We start from the raw sequence: 16,195 nt of genomic DNA, 5'->3' as shown, positions 1-16,195 counted from the left end.
AGTGCACTATATAGTGTGCCACTTCTGGTCAAAACTAGTGCACTATATAGTGTGCCACTTCTGGTCAAAACTAGTGCACTATATAGTGTGCCACTAGGGACAGACACACCAAGGGTTAGGCAGGGTTGTATAGTCTGTTATTATAGATGCTCAGCGTCTGTCTCTGGTCCTAACTGTTATCCCGTCAGACACAGATTAAACCCTACTTCGGGAATCTCTACTGAAAGTGCTTTTTAATCCAGGAATAGCCTTCACCTGGGTTATGGGAAACCTGTCTGTTATGGGTTAGAATGGAATTGTCCTTCCTATGAATTGTCGTACCTGGGAAGGCTATTTTGAATCACAACTGAAAGTACTGGTACACAGTACTCAGAACCCAGTAAAAATGAGTCCTGGCTCTGTGATATTAGTTCGGCCCCCATCCTTTACTTTAAATATTTACCTCGTTGCATGTTAACAGCCAACAAATCAAGCTTCATTTGACCTATACTGTAATAAGGAGTAGTTGGGTATGTGTTGAGATTTGTTGGATTGAAAACACAAACATTATTTTATTTTTTTATGAAACCAGAGATTCAAAGATCATCTTGTTGGTATTATCATGGTACTGCATTTGGGTTTATTTGTATTTAAAATCACTGTCAGTCTAGTTAGTCAGTCTCTGTCTGTGTCCCACATGGACCCTATTCCATATAGACCTGCAATACTTTTGACCAGGGCACAGAAGACTTTGGTCAAAAGTAGTGTACTATATAGGGAATTAGGGGGTGTATTTGGGACAAAGCCTATGTTTATTGTTGATCATGTAACCATAACATGATTAAATCTGCCCCTCAGACTGTGGTTGCTACACATCATTTACAATTCAATGCTAAATCATCTCTGTAGTATATATGTAACAGTTTAACTTTAGTCCGTTCCCTTGCCCCAACCCGGGCGCGAACCAGGGACCCTCTGCACACATCAACAACAGTCACCCACGAAGCATCGTTACCCATCGCTCCACAAAAGCCGCGGCCCTTGCAGAGCAAGGGGAACAACTACTTCGAGGTCTCAGAGCGAGTGACGTCACCGATTGAAACGCTATTAGCGCACACCACCGCTAACTANCGGCCCTTGCAGAGCAAGGGGAACAACTACTTCGAGGTCTCAGAGCGAGTGACGTCACCGATTGAAACGCTATTAGCGCACACCACCGCTAACTAGCTAGCCATTTCACATCGGTTACATATATTCTGTAATATATTAGAGTAATTAGCAACATCAACAAGAATTTAGTACAGTTCAACTATTTCTCGCTTAGTTGGAACTCCTGTTTGGGTGAGAAATATTTTTTTTTGGGGGGGGGGCAACATATTAAAATAATAGTATATTTTAAATGTCAGGGTACATGCCATTACAAAAAAAACATGTCATAAACGGAATGTATTGCTTGACTGCTGGACACGTGATACAACCAGATGCATCAAACCTTTTGCGTTCCAGCGGAAGTCATTCATCGTTAATGGAGCAGTCCGCGACGATCCGTTACTAAAGGAAAGACGGGCTGAAACCTTTTGCAGAGTTAGATTTCGGGTATATGAATTGCATATACGATGATTGTAAACGTGTGGGTGATGATGATGTCACGCCAGCTACTTCTAACAGTCTCAGGCGGCGCTTGTGTGGTCCGCTGAGGGAAGGTATCAAATACCATTTACAATTCAGTCAACCAACATTGGCCTGGATGCTTCCTACATAGAAAAGGACGTTTTTATTAATTTAGTAGCCTAAGCTAAATAATTATATTTTTTGCACCGTTGTCTGTCACTTATTATTAATGCTATGCTATTATTATTTTTACGATATTAAAGGGCTGCTGTCAAAAATAGCAACATTTAGCTAAATTGTGTCTCTTGACGTTCTGGTCATTGTCAACCTTGCCTTTGCTGTTTCTATCATCTCAGTGATTTACGGTAATTACAGTGCATTCGGAAAGTATTCAGACACTTTGCTATGAGACTAGAAATTGAGCTCAGGTGCATCCTGTTTCCACTGATCATCCTTGAGATGTTTCTACAACTTGATTGGAGTCCACCTGTGGTAAATTCAATAGATTGGACATGATTTGGAAAGGCACACCTGTCTATATAAGGCCCCACAGTTGACAGTGCATGTCACAGCAAAAACCAAGCCATGAGGTCAAAGGAATTGACCGTAGAGCTCCAAGACAGGATTGTGTCGAGGCACAGATCTGGGGAAGGGTACCAAAACATTTCTACAGCATTGAAGGTCCCCAAGAACACAGTGGCCTCCATCATTCTTAAATGGAAGAAGGTTGGAACCACAAAGTCTCTTCCTGTAGCTGGCTGCCCGGCCAAACTGAGCAATCAGGGAGAAGGGCCTTGGTCATGGAAGTGACCAAGAACCGATGGTCACTCTGAAAGAGCTCTAGAGTTCCTCTGTGGAGACGGGAGAACCTTCCAGAAGGACAATCATCTCTGCAGCACTCCACCAATCAGGCCTTTATGGTAGAGTGGCCAGATGGAAACCACTCCTCAGTAAAAGGCACATGACACCCTGCTTGGAGTTTGCTAAAAGCCACCTAATGGACTCTGACCATGAGAAACAAGATTCTCTGGTCTGATTAAACCAAGATTGAGCTCTTTGGTCTGAATGTCAAGCGTAACAACTGGAGGAAACCTGGCACCATCCCTACGGTGAAGCAGGGTGGTAGCAGCATCATGCTGTGGGGATGTTTTTCAGCGGCAGGGACTGGGAGACTAGTCAGGATAGAGGGAAAGATGAATGGAGCACTGTACAGAGAGATCCTTGATGAAAACCTGCTCCAGAGCGCTCAGGACCTCAGACTGGGGCGAAGGTTCAACTTCCATCAGGACAACGACCGTAAGCACACAGCCAAGACAACGCAGGAGTGGCTTTGGGACAAGTCCTTGAGTGGCCCAGCCAGAGCCCGGACTTGAACCCAATTGAACATCTCTGGAGAGATCTGACAATAGCTGTGCAGCGACAGAGCTCGACAGGATCTGAGCTTGACAGGATCTGCAGTGAAGAATGGGGAAAAACTCCCCAAATACAGGTGTGCCAAGCTTGTAGCGTTATACCCAAGAAGACTCAAGGCTGTAATCACTGCCAAAGGTGTTTCAACAAAGTACTGAGTAAAGGGTCTGAATACTTATGTAAATGTAATATTTCTGTTTTTATTTTTAATACATTTGCAAACATTTCTAAAAACCTGCTTTTGCTTTGTCATTATGGGGTATTGTGTGCAGATTGATGAGGGGAAAAAATTATGTAATCCATTTTAGAATAAGGCTGTAATGTGACAAAATGTGGGAAAAGTAATGGGGTCTGATTACTCTCCGAAGGCACCTTATCTGCATTTTAACCCCCATTCAAATGGGCTGCACCCTATCATCTCAGGTAGACCTACTGTTTCTTGTGTAGTCCTTTGACGTGATGTTGAGGCCTAGGGGTTCTTTACAGTTAGTTATATAGTTGTCTAATTGTCTAATATAGTTGTCTAGTTGTCTAATGATATTGGTGGCTAGTTGTAGGCTAGTTGGCTAGTGATATTGGTGGCTAGCTGTAGGCTAGTTGTCTAGTGATATTGGTATCTAGCTGTAGGCTAGTTGTCTAGTGATATTGGTGGTCTAGTATGTCTAGGTGATATTGGTGGGCTAGCTGTTAGGCTAGTTGTCTAGTGATAATTGGTTTTAGCTGTAGGCTAGTTGTCTAGTGATATTGTGTCTAGCTGTAGGCTAGTTGTCTAGTGATATTGGTGTCTAAGCTGGTAGGCTAGTTGTCTAGTGATATTGGTTCTAGCTGTAGGCTAGTTGTCTAGTGATATTGGTGCTAGTGTAGCTAGTTGTCTAGTGATATTGGTTTTACCTGTGGCTAGTTGTCTAGTGATTTGTGTCTAGCTGTAGGCTAGTTGTCTAGTGATATTGGTGTCTAGCTGTAGGCTAGTTTCTAGTGATGTTGGTGTCTAGCTGTAGGCTATTTGTCTAGTGATTTGGTGTCTAGCTGTAGGCTAGTTGTTCGTGATATTGGTATTTAATGTTGGTAGTTGGTCTAGTGATATTGGTTCTAGCTGTAGGCTAGTTGTCTAGTGATATTGGTGTCTAGCTGTAGGCTAGTTGTCTAGTGATATTGGTGTCTAGCTGTAGGCTAGTTGTCTAGTGATTTGGTATCTAGCTGTAGGCTAGTTGTCTAGTGATATTGGTGTCTAGCTGTAGGCTAGTTGTTCTAGTGTTAATTGGTATCTAGCTGTAGGCTAGTTGTCTAGTGATATTGGTGTCTAGCTGTAGGCTAGTTGTCTAGTGATTATTGTGTAGTTTCTGGATTTGGTGCTAGCTGTAGGCTGTTTGTCTAGTGATATTGGTTCGTAGCTGTAGGCTAGTTGTCTATGTGATATTGGTGGTCTAGCTGTAGGCTAGTTGTCTAGTGATATTGGGTGTCTAGCTGTAGCTATTTGTCTAGTGATATTGGTGTCTAGCTGTAGGCAGTTGGTCTAGTGATGTTGGGTGTTAGCTGTAGGCTAGTTGTTCTGGTATGGTTGGTGTATTTAGGACTGTGGTAGGCTAGTTGTCTGAGTGATGATTGGTGTCTAGCTGTAGGCTAGTTGGTCTAGTGATATTGGTGTCTAGCTGAGCTAGTTCTAGTGATGTTGTGTGTCTAGTGTGTAGGTAGTTGTCTAGATGATGTTGTGTCTAGCTGTAGGCTAGTTGTCTCGTGATATTAGGTGATTATCTGTTGGTAGTTGTCTAGTGTATTGGTGTCTAGCTGTAGGCTAGTTTCAGTGATAATATTCGGTGTCTAGCTGTAGGCCTGTTGTCTAGTGATATTGGTGTCTAGCTGTAGGCTAGTTGATCTGTTGTATATTTGATACTAGCTGAGGCTAGTTGTCTAGTGATATTGGTGTCTAGCTGTAGGCTAGTTTGTTTGTGATATTGATATCTAGCTGTAGGCTAGTTGGCTAGTGATATTGGTGTCTAGCTGTAGGCCTAGTTGTCTAGTGATATTGGTTGTCTAGCTGTAGGCTAGTTAGCTAGTGATATTGGTGTCTAGCTGTAGGCTATGTTTGTGTTCTACTGTGATATATGTGTATAGCTGTAGGCTAGTGTCAGTATGATATTGGTTCTAGCTGTAGGCTAGTTGTTCTTGTGATATTGATATCTAGCTGTAGGCCTAGTTGTCTAATAATATGATATCTAGCTGTAGGCAGTTGTCTAGTGATATTGATAATCTAGCTGTAGGCTAGTTGTCTTGTGATATTGAAATATCTAGTGTAGGCTAGTTGTCTTGTGATATTGATATCTGCTGAGGCTAGTTGTCTGTGATATTGATATCTAGCTGTAGGCTAGTTGTCTTGTGATATTGATATCTAGTTAGGCTATGTTTGGTGTTTTGATGATATTGATATAGCTGTAGCAGTTGTCTGGTGATTTGATATCTAGGTAGACTAGTTGTTTGTGATATTGTATCTAACTGAGGCTAGTTGTTGTGATATTGATATCTAGCTGTAGGCTAGTTGTCTAGTGATATTGGTGTCTAGCTGTAGACTAGTTTGTTAGTGATATTGGTGTCTAGCTGTAGGCTAGTTGTTTGTGATATTTGATATATCTAGCTGTACGGTAGTTTCTGTTGTTATTGATGTCTAGTGTAGCTAGTGTCTAGTGTATTGCTGTTTAGCTGAAGAGTTTGTTCTTGTGAATTATTTCTGATATCTAGCGTGATTGTATATCTTGTGATATTTGACTTATACATTAGCTGTAGGTCTAGTTGGTCTCTAGTAGTATTTTGATATTATAATAAGCTGTAGGCTAGTTGTCGTTGTGATATTGATATTCTAGCTTTAGGCTAGTTGTTATGTGATATTGATATCTAGCTGTAGGCTAGTTGTCTTGTGATATTGATATCTAGCTGTAGGCTAGGTTGTCTATGAGATATATTATGTAAGCTGTAGTAGTTGTCTTGTGATATTGATATTCTAGCTGTAGGCTAGTTGTCTTGTGATATTGATATCTAGCTGTAGGCTAGTTGTCTTGTGATATTGAATATCTAGGCTGCTAGGGCTAGTTGTCTAGTGATATTGGTGTCTAGCTGTAGGACTAGTTGTCTAGTGATATTGGTTGTCTAGCTGTAGGCTAGTTGTTCTTGTGATATTGGTCATATCTAGCTGTAGGCTAGTTTGTCTTGTGATTATTGATTCTAGCTGAGGCTAGTTGTCGTAGTGATATTGCTGTTTAGCTGAAGACTAGTTGTCTAGTGATATTGGTGTCTAGCTGTAGGCTAGTTGTCTAGTGATATTGGTGTCTAGCTAGCTGTAGGCTAGTTGTCTTGTGATATTGATATCTAGCTGTAGGCTAGTTGTCTAGTGATAAATAAACATGTTTTTCTTACTAGTTTAATAGACTTAATAGAAAAGTCTGAATTTCTTTTTCTATTTGGGGAGGTCATAGGTCATTCACACTGAGTGGTTTTCTCCTCTTCTGTTCTTTTAAATGCCGGCTACCCTTAATGCAGACTACCCTCAATGCAGGCTACCCTCAATGCAGGCTACCCTTAATGCAGACTACCCTCAATGCAGGCTACCCTCAATGCAGGCTACCCTCAATGCAGGCTACCCTCAATGCAGGCTACCCTCAATGCAGGCTACCCTCAATGCAGGCTACCCTCAATGCATAATGCAGGCTACCCTCACTCAGAACTGGAGACTTTTTACTGTCCCTTTCTTCTTACAAGGCTTGTAACCTGTAGCCTCAATGAAACACTACTGCAACACCTTTACTATCATAAACCAGTTACTACCCCAGAGGCTAGCTTTCTACGCAGCTAAAAACGATAGTAAATCCATAAATTGTCTGTTCCATTACAACTGCGTTTCTTTGGAATATGTCGAGTCAATCCCGATTTGAAAACAATATGCTGTAAAACAGACACTGTTGAATGAGCCTTAATACATTTAGAATGATTTTATGGAGAAGGGTGAGATTATTTTACAGGACAAAGTCTGAGTGTTACTACAGTGATCAGTATTATTGCGTCAGATATCCACAGAGGTTTAAGAGCACCAGAAAGGTAAAGTTTATTTTAGTTAACAAACCAACATGCTGTATGGATGAAGGTTATGTATTTTGTGCTCCCGAGTGGCGCAGCGGTCTAAGGCACTGCATCTCAGTGCTAGAGGTGTCACTACAGGCCCTGGTTCGATTCCAGACTGTATCACAACCGGACGTGATTGGGAGTCCCATAGGGAGGTGCACAATTGGCCCAGCGTCGTCTGGGTTTGGACGGGGTAGGCCGTCATTGTAAAAAAGAAAATGTTCTTAACTGACTTGCCTAGTTAAATAAAGGTTAAAATACATGGAATGCATGACATGTACTTGGGAATGTGCACCCATTGAGAATTTCCAAAGACACACATGCTTCCTCGTACATGTTGTATGACTCCCGAGATTTCCATTGTCAGTGAGAGTGAGGCAATACTCAGCAGGTAAGAGATGTTGGCATATTAAATATCGGTGGAAGCAACCAGAGGAGAAACTCCAGTCACATGACGCCATATCCATGGGAACAAGAGTGTAGTGCATCGTTCGTTCATATAGAAAGGATTGGGTGTGATGCAGAGTTATAAAAAGGAGATGTGATTGTGCTCTTACCAAGTATATCCATTCAGTACACAATAGGTCATGAATAAATCATTACAAATTATTTCTCCAAAAAACAGCCAATTGAAAACTTTTTTTGTGACACGTGAAACATTCATGAATGAATTAACACACAAACTGGCCACACATAAAGAAAGCAAGTTAAGACATAAAATCCAACAGTACAAAATATTTCAACAATACCAAATAACAGACAGGTAATAATCTATCAAAATGAATCCATACAGCATGTTGGTATAACGTACATTTATGTAACTAGGCAAGTCAGATAAGAACAAATTCGTATTTACAATGACGGTTGTGATACCCCGACCGGTTGTGATACAGCCTTTGGAATACAAGGCAGTTTGATAAGGACTTGAATTAAATTATCTGTTCATAAAGATAACATGAAACTTGACTATGCAAACACGAAAAGCTTTTTTTCTGTTCTGCAAAATTAATCTTCAAAAGCTTCTGTAACTTAAGTTAGTTATTCTCTAAGGAACTCCTTTCTTTAATATAGGCCTACAAATGATATTTATAACTGTTGCTGATATTGCAATAGTATATCATTCTAAAGAAGGAATGCATCGACATGCTTTCTCACACAAGTTGTATTGTATTATAGCGCAATATGATCTGTAGTAGACGAGAGAGACGTGGTTCTCTGGTCAGGAACTCGAGGTCTTTTTTTGAGTCAGAAGACTACTGTCGTCATGGGCGGAAGTGCCGTACCCCGCCCAGTTCGTACCTTATGCGACGTTTTGGAGCAGATTCTCTACCTCGGTGATTCGCTCACCAGTCTGCGTGGGTATTTACACCGGTGGTGTAGCTACAACAAGGCGCAACCATGGACCTTGTGGATCTTGCCATGCAAGGGCTCTCTGTCTTTGGATTCATTCTTTTTCTCGTACTCTGGTTTATGCATTTCATGTCCATCATCTATGTGTAAGTATTGCCTATCAATTTAGGTAGCTAAGTTAGTACTGTAGCCAATTTAACTCATATCCACGATGAGTTGATCCGCAACTAACGTTAGTGTGGGCAGAGATGAGCTCTGAGTCACATCAAATGAAGTTTAAAAAAAAATAAAAAACGATAGATTTCAGCACCCAAAGAATAGCCTGCAATTACACACGACATTGTTAAGCGTAATTATGGCCTATTGTTTGGGTGCTGAAATCAGTAGTTTTTGATAACTCCAGTCCGTCCAAACTAACGTTAGTCGCCGCTCAACTCCACCGTAAATCGTTGAGTTCAGTCGGCTAGGTATGTCGCTCAAGACAAGGTAGCACGCTAACGGTAGCCTACTCAAAGTTGTCAAATAGTAGCAGCTATCTATCTAACTAGTTATCTATGCCGATATACTGATTTTAGAACTCCTAACTTCGCATATAACTAACTAGCCACCGTGAGCTACATGGCTAGCTTAACATCGATTAGCTTACTAGCTAACGTCAGCTGACTAGCTACCTAGCTAAGGTTAAGTGGGCACTGTAAAGTTGGTTAACTAAAACGTAACTAGTAACAGTTGTTAGTTAACTATTTGTAAGATACTACCAAAGATACTGGTAACTAATGCTACTTGTTTTTTGTTGTTGTCTAAACCGGTGTTTTTCAGCGCTTCCTTGTGGTTCTGATGCGGCACTATCTACAGTAACTAGATGGTTACTTTACTTAGTGGCTTGGTATCTAGCTAGCTAGTTTGATAGCGATCTAGTACCTGCTCTTGGGGCTAAGGAAATCCGTTACCTGTGTCACTTTCATTACTGTGAGAAAGCACCGTTCCCCCATTTGATGGCGAGTTAGCCGATTCAACTCTACGAGATGGAGCCACCTTTTCGGTCAGCCCCGTTTCTGTCTCAGGCACAAATCTCTCTACACAGAGTTCAGCCACACACTTACTCAGATTTGCCTACAGGGAAAAAAAACAATCAATGTGTTTTAGCTGCTCATGTGCACATTACATGAACCCTTATAAAATGAAATACTAACTACATAGTTTTGAGTCTAGGCAGATAGGCAGTGGCTGTTATTCAAATGTACATAGAAGTTGCTGATTTGTGAATTCTTTACTCAAAGCCTGGGAAAGGGAAGTTGTCAAGTGTTGGGTGGTTTAGAGGTGCCCACGAAATGCTGCTCTATTCCCTCCTATGTAGCGCAATAGGGCTCTGGTCAAAAGTAGTGCACTATATAGGGAATATGGTTCCATTGGGATCTAGTCAAAAGTAGTGCACTATATAGGGAATAGGGTGCCATAGGGATCTAATCAAAATGAGTGCACTATATAGGGAATAGGGTGCCATAGGGATCTAGTCAAAAGTAGTGCACTATATAGGGAATAGGGTGCCATTGGGATGCACCCAGGAGTCTGGACAGGAGAGAGGTGGTATGTTTGGTATGGTACTATAGGTAATGGATGGGGAGGCTGACCATTTGTAATGTATACACGTGTAGCTAATGGATTTGCTGCTTACATCAAATGCATCAAAACACAATGTTGAAGACCCCTTGCCAACTAGTATCAACACTTATATTTAGTTTTGGATAAATGATTTGCTTTCTGTAAGTTTTTAAAAGGCCCAGTGCCTGTCGGTGTGCTTTTTATTTTATTTATCAGTGTTATTCCTGCTGTTGTTTTTTTACAATCAGCAACTATCTAGACAGGACCTTCTAATCAACAGGTTTGCATGGGCGGGAGTTTTGTCTTTCCCAGGTGACGTCATCATGTGGTTTAATAGACCAATAACAAAGAGTTCCAAACCCCTCTGCCATTCCAAATAACTTTTATTTCCTGGGAGGGAACTTCATGTGTGGTGATGAATGGTACATACAAGACACGACAACATAAAACACTAAAACATGCAGGCTACAGTATAAATGAATCATTCTATGCAATCACAGGGTATGTATACAAATAAAGTAATTGAAAACACATCTATCTTTTCTAATATAGAAATGCTTTATTTTTACATATGCTAATGTTGGAGTGCTGCTGGAGATAATGAATATGAAGTTGACATTAAAAAAATAAAATTAAAAAAATCCCTTTAAGTGATTTGCTTTGTATAAAAATAAAGACGGCTTCAAAATGGTGTAAGCATACACTGTAGTTGGAGGAAACATGCTTTAAAAGTTGGTACATTTGAGCTCCGTTCAAGACTATCCTACCAAACGGGTCATTAAAAACTGTAATATCTTATGTTTCACTGAGTCGTGGCTGAACGACGACATGGATAACATACAGCTGGCTGGGTTTTCCGTTCATCAGCTAGATAGAACAGCTGCCTCCGGTAAGCAAGGGCTGGAGGTCTGTGGCTATTTGTCAACAACAGCTGATGTGCGAAATCAAATATTAAGGAAGTCTCAGCCTATAGGGAGGAGCTCAGAGACCTGACAGTGTGGTTCCAGGACAACAACCTCCCTCAACATGATCAAGACAAAGGAGATGATCGTGGACTACAGGAAAAGGAGGGCCAAGCACTCCCCCATTCTCATCAACGGGGCTGTATTGGAGCAGGCTGAGAGCTTCAAGTTCCTTGGCGTCCACATCACCGACAAACTACAATGGTCCAAACACACCAAGACAGTCGTGAAGAGGGCACGACAAAACCTATTCCCCCTCAGGAGATTAAGCATGGGTCCCCAGATCCTCAAAAGGTTCTACAGATGCACCATCGAGAGCATCCTGACTGGTTGCATCACCGCCTGGTGTGGCAACTGATTGGCCTCCGTCCGCAAGGCGTAGTGTGTAATGCCCAGTACATCATGGAGCCAAGCTTCCTGCCATCCAGGACATCTATACCAGGCGGTGTCAGAGGAAGGCCCTAAAAATTGACTGACTCCAGCCACCCTAGTCATAGACTGTTCTCTCTGCTACCTCACAGCAAGCGGTACCGGAGCACCAAGTCTAGGACCAAAAGGCTCCTTAACAGCTTCTACCCCCAAGCCATAAAGACTGCTGAACAATTAATCAAATGGCCACCGGACTAGTGGCATTGACCCCCCCCCCCCCCCCCCGCTGCTGCTACTCGCTGTTTATTATCTATATCATCCATAGTCACTTCACCCTACCTACATGTACATACTACCCTCGACTAACCTGTACCCCGCACATTGACTCGATACCGGTATCCCCCTGTATATATTCTCATTATTTTATTGTTGCTCTTTTTGGTCTTAACTTCACTGTTGGTTCAGGGCTTGTAAGTATGCATTTCACAATAAGGTCTACACCTGTTGTATTCGGCACATATGACAAATATAAGTTGATTTACATTGATTATCCCATTTAGGAGAAAAAGGCTTTCAAAGCTGTTGCTGTGATTTACAATCTTGCTCTACATTAATCATTGGGGAAACAATAAATAGAAAAGGAATACTTTCACCAAATTGCCAAAATGGATTCTCTGAAAGTTATCTCACTAGGTTCCCCCATTTAAGTCAAACATTAGGCTAACAGTAATTACATTCCCTATAATGTATAGTAAAGACAACCTTCCTCATTTGAACAGCTAAGGTGCTGCTCTTTTGTTTTACTCCCATATTTAGCATCGTTACAGCCCCTTAAGCCCGCCATATTTAGCATCGTTCAGCCCCTTAAGCCCGCCATGTTTAGCATCGTTTACATCCCCTTAAGCCCACCATATTTAGCATCGTTTACTCCCCTTAACCCGCCATATTTAGCATCGTTTACACTCCCCTTAAGCCCGCCATATTTAGCATCGTTCATATCCCCTTAAGCCCGCCCATATTTAGCATCGTTCATATCCCCTTAAGCCCACCATATTTAGCATCGTCATTCATATCCCTTAAGCCCGCCATATTTAGCATCGTTCATATCCCTTAAGCCTGCCATATTTAGCATATTTACATCCCCTTAAGCCCGCCATATTTAGCATCGTTTACATCCCTTAAGCCCACCATATTTAGCATAGTTTACATCCCCTTAGCCCGCCATATTTAGCATCGTTTACATCCCTTAAGCCCACCATATTTAGCATCGTTCATATCCCCTTAAGCCCGCCATATTTAGCAATCGTTCATATCCCCTTAAGCCCGCCATATTTAGCATCGTTTACATCCCTTAAGCAGCCCATATTTAGCATCGTTTACATCCCTTAGCCGCCATATTTAGCATCGTTCATATCCCCTTAAGCCCGCCATATTTAGCATCGTTCATATCCCCTTAAGCCCACCATATTTAGCATCGTTCATATCCCCTTAAGCCCGCCATATTTAGCATCGTTCATATCCCCTTAAGCCCGCCATATTTAGCATCGTTCATATCCCCTTAAGCCCGCCATATTTAGCATCGTTTAACATCCCCTTAAGCCCGCCATATTTAGCATCGTTCATAATCCCCTTAAGCCCGCCATATTTAGCATCGTTCATATCCCCTTAAGCCCGCCATATTTAGCATCGTTCATATCCCCTTAAGCCGCCATATTTTAGCATCGTTCATATCCCCTTAAGCCCGCCATATTTAGCATCGTTACATCCCTTAAGCCCGCCATATTTAGCATCGTTCAAGTCCCTTAAGCCCGCCATATTTTAGCATCGTTCATATCCCCTTAAGCCCACCATTTTAGCATCGTTCATATCCCCTTAAGCCCGCCATATTTAGCATCGTTTAATCCCCTTAAGCCCGCCATATTTAGCATCGTTTACATCCCCTTAAGCCCGCCATATTTTAGCATCGTTCATATCCCCTTAAGCCCACCATATTTAGCATAGTTTACATCCCCTTAAGCCACCATATATTTAGCATAGTTTACATCCCCTTAAGCCCCACCATATTTAGCATAGTTTACATCCCCTTAAGCCCGCCATAATATTTAGCATCGTTTACATCCCCTTAAGCCCACCATATTTAGCATCGTTTACATCCCCTTAAGCCCACCATATTTAGCATCGTTTACATCCCTTAACAGCCATATTTAGCATCGTTACATCCCCTTAAGCCCGCCATATTTAGCATCGTTCATATCCCCTTAAGCCCGCCATATTTAGCATCGTTCATATCCCCTTAAGCCCGCGCATATTAGCATCGTTCATATCCCTTAAGCCCGCCATATTTAGCATCGTTTCATATCCCCTTAAGCCCGCCATATTAGCATCGTTTCATTATCCCCTTAAGCCCGCCATATTTAGCATCGTTTACAGCCCTTAAGCCCGCCATATTTAGCATCGTTCATATCCCCTTAAGCCCGCCATATTTAGCATCGTTTACATCCCCTTAAGCCCGCCATATTTATTAGCATCGTTTACATCCCCTTAAGCCCGCCATGTTTAGCATCGTTTACATCCCCTTAAGCCCACCATATTTATTAGCATCGTTTACATCCCCTTAAGCTCGCCATGTTTAGCATCGTTTACATGTGAACCCATGTAACTGTGGCCATGTGCTAAAGCAGTGAGGTATTGCTTCAATTAAGAAAAAATAATATATTTATTTACCTCAAGTCCTAGCCCACAAGTAGGAAACACATGACGGTAAAAACACTAACTAGACCTATTACATTAAATATGTGATGTGAACCTTTTTAAACTTTAAAAACTTCTTGACGCACAGATCCCTTTAGCGGGATCATTTTCATCAACAACTGCTAAATTGCAGAGCGCCAAATTATTATTTTCTTCTAAAAATATTTATATTCATGAAATCACAAGTGCAATATAGCAAAACACAGCTTAGCTTGTTGTTAATCCACCTGTCGTGTCAGATTTTGAAAATATGCTTTACAGCGAAAGCAATCCAAGCGTTTGTGTGAGTTTATCGATCACTATGCAAAACCATTAAGAACACCTAGCAGCAGTGTAGATTGGTCACGAAAGCCAGAAAAGCAATAAAATTAATCGCTTACCTTTGATGATCTTCGGATGTTTGCACTCACGAGACTCCCAGTTACACAATAAATGTTCCTTTTGTTCGATAAAGATTATTTTTATATTCAAAAACCTCCATTTGTTTGGCGTGTTATGTTCAGTATTCCACAGCCTTAGACAGGTCATCAAGGCTTGACGAAAAATCCAAAGAGTATCCGTAAAGTTCTATGAAACATGTCAAACGTTTGTAATAATCAATCCTCAGGTTTTTTTTAACATCCAATAAATGATAATATTTGAACCGGACTGTAAACTATTAATACTGGAGAGAAAGAAAAAATCGAGCAAACAGTGTCGAGCGCATCAACTAATGGAGGGACATCCGTGTATCCACCGACGCGTTTTGATAAATCTCGCAAATTTTTCTGAATAAAAGCTTGAAACTATGTCTAAAGACTGTTCACACCCTGAGGAAGCCACAGGAAAATGAATCTGGTTGATATCCCTTTAAATGGAGGATAGACAGGCATTTTTCAAAATAGACGTCACTTCCAGGTTGGATTTTCTCAGGTTTTCGCCTGCAAAATCAGTTCTGTTATACTCACAGACAATATTTTGACAGTTTTGGAAACTTTAGAGTGTTTTCTATCCTACTCTGTCAATTATATGCATATTCTAGCATCTGGACCTGAGATATAGGCAGCTTACAATGGGAACGTTATTTTTCCAAACCTAAAAATTCTGCCCCTAGCTTCAAGAGGTTTTAAAGATGCACTATGCAGAATTCATTCCGCCATTACAAAAATGTGAATAGTTTGCCTATTTTCAGTTTGTGGCTTAATAAGCAAGTGTAGTGTAGAGAATCATTGTACCATCTAAACCGCTGTGAAAAATATTGTATAATCAGCTGCTGATGTACAAAACCGAAAGTAAAAGATGCAAAAAGCCTAAACTTAAGCAACATCTTGCTCATCAATATCTATTCATTAATGATAGGACCTGCTTTACAGAAGTTGTGAGACATTGCAAGTCAAGAAATTGCGAGATACAGCTTTTTGATTGCCGATAGATAGGCCTAGGTCATGATTCTGACTGTCTGCATGTTGGCCGACCTGCCTGTATTGTGTCCCATTATTTTGGAGTCGACTCCAGCACTATGTCATCGTCCTTAACAGTTAGAAAAATGGAAAGTAGGGATCGGCGATTTATATCGATATAATTCAAATGTCTGTTTTAGCGCAACGTTCCAAATGCCTTTTATAAACCGCATGGTTCGAGCCCTGAATGCTGATTGGCTGACAGCTGTGGTATATCAGACCGTATACCACGAGTATGACAAAACATTCTATTTTTACTGCTCTAATCACGTTGGTAACCAGTTTATAATAGCAATAAGGCTCCTCTGGGGTTTGTGGTATATGGCCAATATACAGGCTAAGCTAGATATCCAGGCACTAAGAACTCCTTAGCCGTGGTATATTGCCATATACACAACCCTCGTACACTTATTGCCTTAGTATATCGCAAGAAGTCAAGGTTTTTTATTGTCGTTTTTAAATTTTAAGAGCGTTCTCGTGTCTTTGGTTCGTGCAATATCCTTCTGTGTGTGTGCACTGTGCACCTTCCCTCACAGACGCCCAAGCCCTCACTCTGCCCGTCAACAAACAACACAACCGAAGACAAAGATAACTTGTTTCTCGAACACGGCAACG

This window comes from Salvelinus sp. IW2-2015, unplaced genomic scaffold, assembly GCF_002910315.2.
Source record: "Salvelinus sp. IW2-2015 unplaced genomic scaffold, ASM291031v2 Un_scaffold1305, whole genome shotgun sequence".
NCBI classification, from domain to species: Eukaryota; Metazoa; Chordata; class Actinopteri; order Salmoniformes; family Salmonidae; genus Salvelinus; species Salvelinus sp. IW2-2015.
Note: the sequence above shows the minus strand (reverse complement) of the source record.